This window comes from Dermacentor silvarum, chromosome 2 (genome assembly GCF_013339745.2).
Source record: "Dermacentor silvarum isolate Dsil-2018 chromosome 2, BIME_Dsil_1.4, whole genome shotgun sequence".
NCBI classification, from domain to species: Eukaryota; Metazoa; Arthropoda; class Arachnida; order Ixodida; family Ixodidae; genus Dermacentor; species Dermacentor silvarum.
In genome coordinates this window covers 22,113,415-22,126,061 of record NC_051155.1, presented here as the reverse complement: position 1 = coordinate 22,126,061, position 12,647 = coordinate 22,113,415, and the positions used below count along the sequence as shown (strand labels likewise).

General features: G+C 42.0%; 1 long non-coding RNA gene across 1 annotated transcript; it reads left to right on the top strand.

Annotated features, from left to right (window-relative positions):
• Window positions 1-439: 439 nt before the first annotated feature.
• Window positions 440-12,136, top strand: LOC125942926 (uncharacterized). Its single transcript, XR_007465423.1, has 4 exons — window positions 440-505; window positions 2,435-2,548; window positions 6,409-6,465; window positions 11,111-12,136. It is a non-coding gene; the product is annotated as an uncharacterized LOC125942926 (long non-coding RNA).
• Window positions 12,137-12,647: the final 511 nt, after the last annotated feature.

Genomic DNA, 12,647 nt, shown 5'->3' with positions numbered 1-12,647 from the left:
CTACGTAAAATTTACGCAGACCATTCCGTTTTATGAAAAACGGCGGGATCCTACGTAAAAAAGACGGACGTGAGCTCCGTTTATAAAAAAACGGCAGGATTCTACGTAAAAAAGACGGACGTGAGCTCCGTTTTTGAAATACGGAGAGCCGTCCGTAATTTCATGTGGAGGGCAACTGAACATGTCACGAGTGAAAAATGAACACGCAAAGAATATAATGAAAAGACACTGTCTACTGTAACTGCCAGTTACATATATCACCATAGATAACGCTGTTTGAACATTATGCGCGTGCGAGTATAGTAAACACACAAAAAGAAGCAGGTAGGGTTTGAGCGGTGGCGCTGCTTACCACACCTTAATCGCGCCTACACGCTGGGTTGCATTTCTCCGGCACAAACAACCGTACGAGTGGTCGCTAATGGCGGACGGTGGAGGTGGGGTTCCTGGCGCATTTGTGATTTCACTCTAAATAGGAAGGAATCGCCGCTGGATTGTTACACAAGTAAGTGATTTACGTGTCCTTTTTTCGTTATTGGTGCACGTTGCGCGTGCGAAATGCTCCGCGATGGCCGGTGATGGGCTCAATTGTGTTGTGTGAGCACGCTTTTAACGAGATTCCTTGGCCATGAGGATTGACAAAGCGACATTGCGAGTCTGTGATAAAGGGGTGTTGCATTTGTTGTGTTGAATGCATACTCACTGCAGCTGAGACGCGTAGGCAATATTAGCGGCGTTGACGCCTCTAGCAGCTCCTTTGTCGTCTGTATGTGGCCGCTGGTTTACTGACGTTAGCATTCCAGTTTGTAGTGTGTTGTGCTGTGTGCTCGGCGTTCCAAAATTAAGTGAAGGCGTTGTACCCATTACTATCGCTTCCGACGCGGTGCAACGCTATGTTACCAATATTCGGTGATGCATTGAATCAAAGTGAAATTTTTAGCAATTATTATAAGCTTCGGACGCAGTGCCCTGGCTGGGCGTGCCTAATCGCAGTGTTCACACCCGGGATTGGAAGATTGGTCATGTATGAAGACCTCATAGAGCATGTTTGATGTACATGCCCCTTCATTACAATGAAATGATGGTGGAGCGTGCTTATTGCCGTAACCTTGTGCCATCTGCAGTGTTAGGTAACACGGGTGTCACACGGTGCCCTTTCGTTTGTAGTAGAGCCCGAGCTCTCGTGCACGATCGCAATTGAAAGTTGTCCGCGTGATACCCGTTAAGGTTCATTGCAAAGGAAACGGATTATTTTCTACCTGGCAATCTGTATTAGTTTTTTTTTTTTTTGACAGCTACCAGGCTGACAATTAACGTTCTGACGAAGTACGTGAGGATATCACGTATTCTGGGAGGGAGGATTGCCGCTTAATAATTCTGCATAACAATACTGCAATAATTCTAAAATGCGTGCATGTGTTGTAAGTTATGCAGGGCAAAATATTTTGTCAGCTAATTTTTCAAATAGAAGGTGCTTCATAAAGTTTTTTTGCAAATAAGTTAAACGAGGCCATTAGCACTTTATAAAATACTGTGAGCTATCTCACAGCAATAACAGTAACTGAGTGACGAGCTTATATGCATAGTGTAATTCAGTGGCGCACCGACGGGGGGGGGTTGTAACCCCCCCCCCCCTGAGGCCGACTTAACCCCCGCCCCCTATTTTGTTTAACCCCGTTTCTTTCCTTGCGCATTTGAGTACTGCAACTAATGGTATCTTCGACTGGTCGCATCCATCCCCCGAAGCAGAGTGATGCAGATCTGGCGTTCCCCGAACTCGGAGGTAGAGGACAAGCGCGCAAGCCGAACGTGTGACTCGCTCTCGGAGGAGGAAATGGCAGATGCGATACCACGTGACTAGTGCTAACATCCGATATTTCGCCTATCCAAAGATAAACCGGCGGATGCGCCGGTGGGACGACCATTCGTTGAGACGCCAGCATGCTGTGGCCTAGGTTGCCTAGGCTACAATGGAACGTCGCCAAGAACGGCGACGCTGTACTGTGATGACGTTTCTGGAAACGCTCTCATCTCGGCGACTGCTCCGACGACAGGTCTCGGAGCGTCTCAGAGCGCTCGACGCGGGAGGAGAGCGATCGAAAAGAACCAGCCGAACGCAAGGCACGCACCCTCTTTCAACCAGCCGAAGACAACGCCGCTCGAGAGAGCGCTCTAGAGCGCTCCGAGGTGACCAGTCGAAGATACCATAAGATATAAGACGCGTAATCGTCTGCACACTCACAAAAAGCGAATTTTTTGACAATTTCCCGTGAAGAAATGGAAATTAGTGCTATTTAGACGGTATTGGCAAACTGTCAACCCCCCCCTGGCAGAGATCCTGGGTACACTACTGGTGTAATTGTATATAAAAATGTTTGTGCTTTGCTTTGGATGACCGGTCAGAAAGTAACTGATATCAGTATTTCATTTGCAGCTGTTGCACCAGTGAAGGATGTCTGTGTGCCACCTTGCATTCAGTTTCTCAGCCATGGGGGCCTGCTTGCAACACCAGTGGAAAAGCAGTCTTGCATTGGTGCTATTTGTTCTGGTAAGCTGGACCATTCTATCGTATATCAGTCATGCATATGCAGTCCTAATGGACATTGACTACAAATGTTGTTGGAATGACAATGCCTATACAAGTATAATAATTGTTGCAGATGCATCCAAAAGATAAATGATGTTTTGTTTTTCCTGGGGCAACCAATTGGTTCAGCATGAGGACGTCGACTTAAAAGTGGTATTGTTTCAGACTTGTCTAGGATGCACATGAGTGGTGTTAAAAAACACTAATAGCACCGGAATTTGGGATTTGAGGCAACAGATAAAACACGCACCAATAAGTTAATTCTCTGTCCAGTTTGCCTCTATGAGTATGCAAAAACACCTGCATACTGACCTCTAAGACTGTCATGCATGGGCCCCATGGTAACGAAGTGTAGCCACAGTTAAGCTCACTGTTAGCCATTGTTCAGCTTACTATAATAGGTGAAGATGCCTCGACGGATTTGCGTGTGACATTGGAAAGTATCATAACAAGGTAAAATATAGCCTGAGCACGCAGCTGTGTCACGTGGTCAGGTGACCAAAATATATGAATATTTTGAAGGGAATGAACAGCACTACTGCCAGAACAAAGTGAAGGCAACGGGCACAGCAACATATTCCCTTTATCCTGTCTATGGCACCATTCAGTTCCTTCCTAAACATGCACCAACCAGCCCAGTTCAGAATGCTCTCGCAGTTCATTTGAATACCTCAATTTGTCTAGAAGATTAAGTGATTACACACTAGCATATGTGGGGGCTAGTCTGCGAATTTTGTATGTTTTGAACATGTGCCATGAGGATTCTTCTTTGCTCAAAACTTGATATACAACTGCACAAAGCAGCATCGATAGCTATGTTGCTTCCCCATCTTGTATCGAGGGTCTGTGAGTGTTTCCTAAGATAGTCCTTGAGTTTTCGTCCTGTTTGTCCTACATAATTGCTGCTGCAGGGCAGTAGGATGTTGTAAACAGCACCAACTGCCCTTCCTATGACCTCCAGCACATACTTCTTGATGCAAACTTCACGTCTTGGCCTGGTCCGGTTGACATTTTTGTACCTGCCCAGTTTGTTTGGCCCTGAAAATAAAAATGTAGTTCCAACTGTCCCCAGCAATTTGCTTGAATTGACAGCTTCCTTTGTGTACATATTGTATAGCAGTGGTAGGCCTTGGCTTCCTTGAAGTACTCCGACTGGAGACTTCACCTATGTTCAGCACCGTTAAATGCTTCTTGGCAACGCATGCCGAAAGGCAGTGCGAACACACTGTTAAAAGCAACCGTACTTGGGTCTGGAAGCTCCCCTCCACTTCGTGGTGGTGCCAAGAGTGCTCCCTTGCGTTCCTGTAGCAACAACACGCTTCAGTGTTCAAGTGCGATAATAGGAAAGGCCAAGACACTTTTGAGTGTGGATCATAGATCCAGCACAATGCTCACCACAGAAAACCTTCACGCTAGATATTGGAGCTTGCTTTCCAGCAGTTTTACTTCCATGAGCACACCTGGCACTGTGGAGGAGACATTAAAAAAAATGGCTGAACTCCTTGAGTAGCCTTGCTTGACAACTTCTCACAGACAAAAACACTGTCAGGTAACCGTAAAACACTAGCTATTGTGGGCACCAGTGTAGTAAAGTTATTTTGCTTCATTAGCAACTTTCTCCTCTATATTAGGTGAAGTAAGGCTAATAAATGGGTAGAGTGATTTTTTTTCTGTCTTCTCTGCAGTGCTAGATGAGTTCACGTACGGAGAAAAACTACCATTAGACAGTGATCTTCCATTTCTGGACCGCAGGGTTTTCTTTGGTTAGTGTTATGTGTGCTGGAGCTATGCCCAATGTTTGGAGGAGGCTATTCTGCCTTCCGCATCGGCACACTCTTTGGCTGTGAAGCTCATCACAGGAACACCAAAAGGTGTCCTCAAGAAATCGAGGCATCACCATGTGGAGGAGAGCTTCTGAACTCATGTCTAACATTTGCTTGCAGTGTGGTGGCCACTGTTATATCATATTCACAAGGTCAGTCATAGTCTCAAATAGACTGTTGGGAAAGCTGGAACTTTCCTTTTATTTTTCACATCGAGCAATCGGGGTACATTGTGCGAAAAGTTGACTCGGACCGAGCCTTGACGCAAAGTGTAGCAAAAGGCAGAACAGCAGTTCATCAACTGTGCGGTTGTTTACATTATCCCGCTATCCTGCAGCTGCAACTACGCAGGACACACAGGCCTAGTATATGTAGATGTTTGTCTGTAAACAAAATTCTTTGCCTGCGTTCGTGTTGTCTAGCCTTCTCCTGTCTTTTCGTGCTGTCCCCAAGTTATCCCATAGGTACACTCTTGCATAACTTGCAATTATAAGATTCATGCTTGAGAATATAATCGGAAACTGTGCCATATGGATGACATTATTCATTACACGTGTTGGTGTTAAAGTAAGTGGCTGTGCAGTCTGCATAGGGCTTCAGATCTGCTTGTTATAGCTATTCTTAAGTTGCTTCCAAAACTTGAGATACAACGATTCAAGCTATGCCTGTGAAAACACTGCATCATGTTACAGAACACTCATAGGAAATAGCTCGGTATTGCGAGAGGTGGTAGAAATTTGCTTTCTACAGCATTTTATAAAGATGTTTTTTAACTCCCGCATCTATCGTGTTGTCTCATCACAAAACTGTAAACAAATATGAGTATTATGCCTTGAGTTTTAGTAAAGATTACTCGAATATGATTAATCCTTTCAGACGCTATGCACGCAATTCAATACACCAAGATAGTGTCTTAATAGCAATAGCATTGATTAAAGTAAGGATATTTAAAATGTGTCCCGTACATCTTGAAACTCTTCTCATTGAAATAGTGGTGCAAGATTGAATTACACAGGCAAATTGTTTTAGTAAAGTAAGTATGAAGGTAGATGGTTGGGTTCTTTGCTTGGTATATGTCACTTCTTTCATCGTTTTTCACAGTGTGTTGCACCAGTCATAATTTTTGAGTGGCTGGATAGGTGCTGTTCAAGCCTGGTAGACATGAAATAGTTGATGTTTGCAAATCTCATGTACTTGCACTGAGTTTTTGCATGGAGTGCACATTCTATAAACTTGACAAACTCACTAAAGAACTGAAAACTCTTAATCTATTGTGCATCTGTAAGCATTTTATGAATCTGAAAATGTAAGAAATGCGGTGAAGCTAAGTTTTCAATCAACACAACTGATTGGCATGTGAAAGGGTTCAAGGAAAGACGCTCCTTAAAACAATTTCTCGAAACATCGCAACATACCACCTGAGGGTCTCCCACCTTAACCTCTTACTACTGTTTTGCTAATCACAATATTGACTGAATGCAATATTTTTTGACCAGTCTTTCGTGTAATGTAAAGAAAATTAACACGCCTAGTCTTACATGAAGATAAATTTGAAATCATTTATTTATTGCACTCACTTCGCAGCAGTTCGGAACAGTTCTTTATCAGTATAGTACTTGTGATTCACCTTTGTATTGCTGAGTACAGGTAGAGATATGGTTAGTTGTTTAATAAAAAGGATCCCTAATTTTCTACTTTCTGATTGTAGCTTAGACCGTCACTTGTACTTCACAACGAGGGGACTGCGGTAGCTAGGATATATAGTTTTCCTGAGAATTTTCATAGATGCAATTTTTATTCTGTCTACTAGCATGTTTGTATTACAGCATGAATTTCATAGATTAGAGGCTCCATGAAGGTACATTCTGTCGTTGAATGTCTATGAGATGGTTAAGCAGGTTGACTGTATCTAGTTACAACTCCTCATGTTCTGTGGCAGTTACATTTGCGTGGTTTAGTGCTGTCAGTGTAAGCTTAACATTTCTTTCCTTCTCCCAGGAAGGACACAAGCATTGAGGAGCCATTTGACCTGCCACAACACTGTTATTGTATTTGGTAGGTTCTATTACAGGTTTTCTTTCATGTAGTAGTACCTGATATAATTGTGTATAATGTGTTCAGACCCTTAGTCAGCAGGCTGTTTGACAACATGTATTTACAAATGAAGAACTAACAAGGTTTTCAAGGTCATTAGTGATACAATTGTTGCACCCTGCTGAATTTTCCCGCAAATTAAATTATGAGCCATCCAGCAACTGCTGCTCTCCTGCCTTAATGCACAAACCTTCAAATACTGTTACCCCTATCTCACAAGTGTACAGAAGGTGCAGATGACTGTTCACAGCGACAAGGTCATAATTTTTACTTACCTGCAAAAGTGAGTCGAACGTCAGGTACACATTTGAACTTTTCCAAAACAAGTTCGTCATCGTAGCGCACAAATGCACATGTAACTTACCGCAATAAAAATACACGGGCACAAGAGAGACAAAGACAAGCGCTTCGTGACTCAGAAGTGCGTGACATAAGTGTTCCGACCAATTATTATTCCCTAAATTTTCTTCTACTGATCCAGGACTCCTGTGACTACTTGCCTTAGGTAACATACACTGTTGCCTTCTTGCCCTAGAAAACATAACTAGTGCCTTCTTGCAGCCCTTTAAACTGGCAACATCTTCACCACCGACAGTAGAGCATGTTCAGATAAATTCAACTAGACATGCCTGGTGACCACTTAATTTTGGTGAACAAATTTTATTTGGTGCCCGAGCCTGACGACAATGAAATCAATGGTATCTTCTATTTTGTTGTAGCGTAAGCTGAACGACAGGGACAACAGAAAAGCAAATTCGACGCACAGCCAGCGTTAACGTTCAACAACAGATTCGTTTCCAGTTCTCGTCACTATATATACCCTCAAAACATCATACAAAACGTGTAAAATATCGGTAAACATGAACTAAAAAAAACAGGAACTACACGCATGCAGTTTTTTAGGCACACAGATTGACAGACATATACACGTTTAACGCGAACAAAGATCGCATCATCTTTCACCTGCTCCTACTCATGATAACTGTTTTTTTAAACCTAGGTTTGCACTTGCATCTTTGGCAATGGAGGGCAAGAAAACCGTCAGCAGCCAGGTATTTAATTTGTTATTGTGTTCTCGTAGCCTGTCATTTATACATCTACCAGTTTAACCAATGTAGGACCATCTACACTCAAAGGAATGTCGTCGTATACAACACACGTGATGCAATCAATGAATTTGTGTTTATGTTCCTTTTCGCATGCAGTATCCGCAATTCTTTCTGGCCTTGTCTTCTTACACTGGCTCCCCAATTTATTAGGAGCTGGAAAAACAATGTTGATGTCACACCTTCCAGTAGTCTTTATTCTGTGGGAGAAACTATGTATAAAGGGGATGACAGCAACCTTTCTTTTCTTTATGTCGGTGTTTGTACCATCCACTTGCTCGGAACCTTTTTCCACTTGGCTCGGGTAACCAGTGCCGTTTAAATGTGAGACTTGCCATCCGAAGCTATTGTGCATTAGGTGCTGGCATGGCTTCTACAGCGCTTCACTGAAACACACTTTCGTGATTCTCCTCTTCGCAAGTTTTGTATGCGTGGAATGAAATGGTAAAAGGGGCTTACTTGCCCTAGGTTCTTAACACCAGCAGGTTTTGTTATCGGTGAGCACAAAATTAATGTCAAGGAATCTAATCTTCCCGCAACATGGCTATCCTGCACCTAATGCACGATAGCTTCGAATGGCGAGTCTCACGTTTAAGTGGCTTTGGTTACCCGAGCCACGTGCTCGTGTCAGTCGCAGTAGGACTGCTTAAAAAGGCACAGCAAAAAGGTTCCGAGCAGGTATATCGTACAAGTACCGACATAAAGAAAAAGATTGCTGCCATCCCCTACATACATAGTTTCTCCCACAGATTAAAGATTGCTGGAAGGAGTGACATCAATGTTGTTTTTTCGACGCCTAATAAATTTATGAGGAAGTCAAGGCCAGAAAGAATTTGGGATACTGCATGCGAGAAGGAACATAAAAGCAAATTCATTGATTATATCGTGTGTGTTGTATACCGCATTCCTCTTGGGTGTGGAGGGTCCTACATTGGTCAAACTGGTAGATGTATAAATAACAGGCTATGAGAACACAATAACAAATTAAATACCCTGGCTGCTGACAGTTTTCTTGTTCTTCATTGCCAAAGATGCAAGTGCAAACCTAGATTCAAAAAAGCAGTTATCATGAACAGAAGCAGTAGCAAGATGATGCGCTTAACTATAGACACTAGAAACATATCAACATTTGGTGATGCATGCATCAATAAGCCTTCAATTTCATTATCCTCGAAAGAGCTTGTACATCTTTGTTCGTGTTAAACGTGTACATGTCTCAATCTCTGTGGCTAAAAAAACTGCATGCGTGTGGTTCCAGGTTTTCTTTAGTTCATGTTTACCGAGCCTTTACACATATTATGTTGTATGACGTTTTGAGGGTATATATAGTGACGAGAACGGGAAATAAATCTGTTGTTGGAAGATAACACTGTGTGCATGCCAAATGTGCCTTTCTGTTGTACCTATTGTTCAGCCTTGCGCTACAACAAAATAAAAGATTCCATACAAACAAGCCCCCATAGCTACCCTCATCGTTAGTTTCGCAAGAAAAAGAATTGTCTTTGAAAATACAATATAGAAGCATCTGTTCAATTGGAAGCATTTTTTTGAATTTTGCTGAATCCGCATTTTGAATTATCCCAAAGAAAAAGTGTTGTGGCTATGGCTCTAAGAATATTTTGGCACAGACTGCAGGCAAATAGCATGAATTCCAACTAATTACCACGCAGTATCCCTGCTACGATATGAAGAAGTAAACCTTTGAAAACACAACGTTGCACATATGTGTGTTTTTATCTGCATCTATTAGCAGCACGGAATTTGGCCATCCTGTTGCCATTAAAGTCCCAGACATTTGGGGCAAATTGCTCTGCCCTCGTTGACTTTCAAAATCCACGAGAAGCGCTCATATTTGGGCATTGCTTTAGTTTCAGCTTTACTTTAAAATTTCTTTAGGAGAGGCGGGATTCTTAAAAAATTTCTAAATTAAGCACGTCACGGAAGTAATGCTGTCTGGAAGGACATGTTGCATAATTTGTTTCGTTGTGGGGTTGCCAGTCATGGAATGGACAGAATAAACGGTGTACTGCATGTAGCTGCCACATATGGGGTCCATGTGTACTTGTTGCAGGTTCCTTTACGTCGAGAAAGTGCTACAGGTTGCTTCGAAAAGCACAGACTGACAAAACGGCAAATTTTTGGGTGAACACAGCGCATAATTATAACTTTTTAAGGAGATGGAGATACATAGTATGTTGATGCACTAACGAACATAACTTTCAATTATCATTGCTTAAGTAAAAAGTATATTGCACATTGCTATTTTCATGACAAAACAAACCAAATCTGAAAGAGGCTAAAAGGCGCGCATGTTGTGGTGCAAGGCATGCTTTCTTCATATTGTTACTAATTTATAAGCTTGTCATCTGGACAGTACCTCTGGCTTGGTTGTTTTGCATCGGAATTGCACAACATGAGTGGTTTGAGCTCGTTTCAAGAGTGCTTCATTGTTTTTGGAAAACAGTGGAATCTGCAAGGTTTTCTGTTACGGCAGTGAAGAAGCCGTGATCCGCAGTATGTGGTCGTGGTAGCTCTACCTACATGCAGAAAATGTAATCTCTGAATGTCAATGTGCACGTGAGAGCTTTGCCTGTTCCAAGTGAGCCATCAAATGACTTGGGGAGGTTTCATCTGAAGCTTTTCATGTTATAAGGCTAGGAACATATACCAACAAGGCAGAGTATGACATTTTTTTATGACCCATTTGTTTTGACCAGAGCACTGGTAATTATATTTGTGACTTGGAAATCATTTATTGTTGATGTATCTGACTAAAAACGGTGATGATGGTGGTACAGTAAACCTGTTACAAGAGACACTCAAGAGACCCGGGAAACATGTCGCTTGTAACCAAGGTCTCTTGTAACCAAAAATTCTAAAAATACTGAGGAGTTGGACTAGACCACTTTATTATACATCAGCACCAAAGTGTGTTTAAACACATCTTTGATGCGAACAGAGCTGTCTCATGGAAACATGGCAATGGCTCCGGAGTATGACTAACGGCATACAAAGCGACCAGCACCGCAGACGCTGTGACGGAAATCCAACTCAGTGGTACTCTGTCGCAGAGTCGGTGTGGGAGCGCGACAGCGATTATAGAAGCATAATCGCAGAAACTTCTGTGAAATTGGTAGTCTCAACCATGCGAGGAATGACAGCCGGCTGCGGAATGGAACAAAATCGAGCCAAGGGAATGAAAATTGCAGCACATACCGGTTAGTACGACGTTAGCCGCATTACGTGAGCGTGTCTGGGTTGTGTCTCTTATAAATAGTGAAGAATTTGCTCTAGGGACATAAAAAAGTTGTCTTTAGTAACCGAGTGTCTCTTGTAACCATGTCTCTTGTATGCAATGTTGTTAACATGGCGAACATAGGAAAACCAACCAAACCATTTTCAAATGTCTCATAACCGAGTGTCTCTTGTAACAGTGTCTCTTGTAACGAGATTTTACTAATAAAGAGTCCTAATTGATTGGTGTTCTTTTCCCTTTTCAGGCAAAGCAGGAGGCATGTGCAAGCAACTAGTCATTCCGATTCTCAACCAATCCTTCTTCTAGTCAGGCCATTTCTAGTGTCTTATCTTGCAAGTTCTTTTTTTCAGTAAAGCACAATAAACATGCAGTTTCGTTCAGATTCAGGTGGCTTGTTGCTTTTTGGGCACGAATTTGTATGTATGCTTTGTACACGTCATGTACAGAACTCAAATGCAACATGGCAACACTGACACGAAAATGACGCGGTGTAAAAGACAGTTACCCAAGGAGGAAACGTGCACACACAGCATGTTGAGCGTGGTGTATGTCCGCTTATGTGCATTGATTTCTGCCCCATTTCAAGCTATATCTGATGCGAGTTAGCCATGTTGTTATGTACAACTTGGTATAACTTATTTCAATGAAACAAACAATTTTCTCATTGTCTGGACATATACACCCGCATCATCATTTACGAAACAAATTTTCAGCTGTTGATACGAAGCAAGATAAAGCTGAATAAGTTCGTACGGATTCATGGTGCCAGGAACGCAAGCATAGAAAACATGGACACAAGAACAAAAAAAAGGTGCTTCTGTCTTCCTTTTTGTTCTTTTTGTGTGTTTTATGTGCATACCTTTCCTCGCCATGGTCTATCCGTTTTTAATTAGGAAAGTACGGGGCTCAATTTACAGAATTTCCGTTCTACGGAGCTCACCGTTTTGTATTTGGAAAATACAGACAATTCTGTGATCACAACTACGGAAATCACCATTTTCCATTCGACGGAAATCACCGTTTTCCATTCAACAGAACTCTCCGTTTTCCATTTGACGGAACTCTCCGTTTTCCATTTGACGGAACTCTCCGTTTTCCATTTGACGGAACTCTCCGTTTTTCATTTGACGGAACTCTCCGTTTTTCATTCGACGGAAAAAATTTTTACAGACTGTCCGTTTTACGGAAACTCCGTTTTTCATTTACGGAAAGTGTCCGGCAACTTTTTACCTTCAACTTTCACCGTAAACTGAAGCAATTTTTTTTTACAGTGTACTGTATTTGCTATAATACTCTGGTGTCTGTCCCAATTACCAGCTTGAAACACCAAATTTAACGTGTTATACTTAAAAAGCCCGTGATACGTTTTGATAAGCTCAGTGTAAGTTCTGATAAGTACAACCGTATATTTAACCCGAAAAAACCCGAAGTAAGGAATGGTTTCGCAAAAAAAACGATTTTTCCCCGAATATCAGTTTGAAAAATACCGCCCGATTTTTACCCCCCGAATTTGAAAAAATATAAAACCCGAAAACGAACAACCCTAATTATATGTAATGTTTTTTGTACAATTAGACATCGTCAAGGATTGAATTAGGTGATGGGAGTCCTGTTCATAAACTAAAACACGAAGCACATTGAAGTGTGTATACCTGGTAGTTCACGTCATGACGACCCTTTCTTTAAGTTATAAACTTAAAGCAATTATAGCATGCATTCCGTTTCTGTGCTTCACAAGCAATGTTCACAGGCTAAATTCTACCTATAGATTACGAGCACAG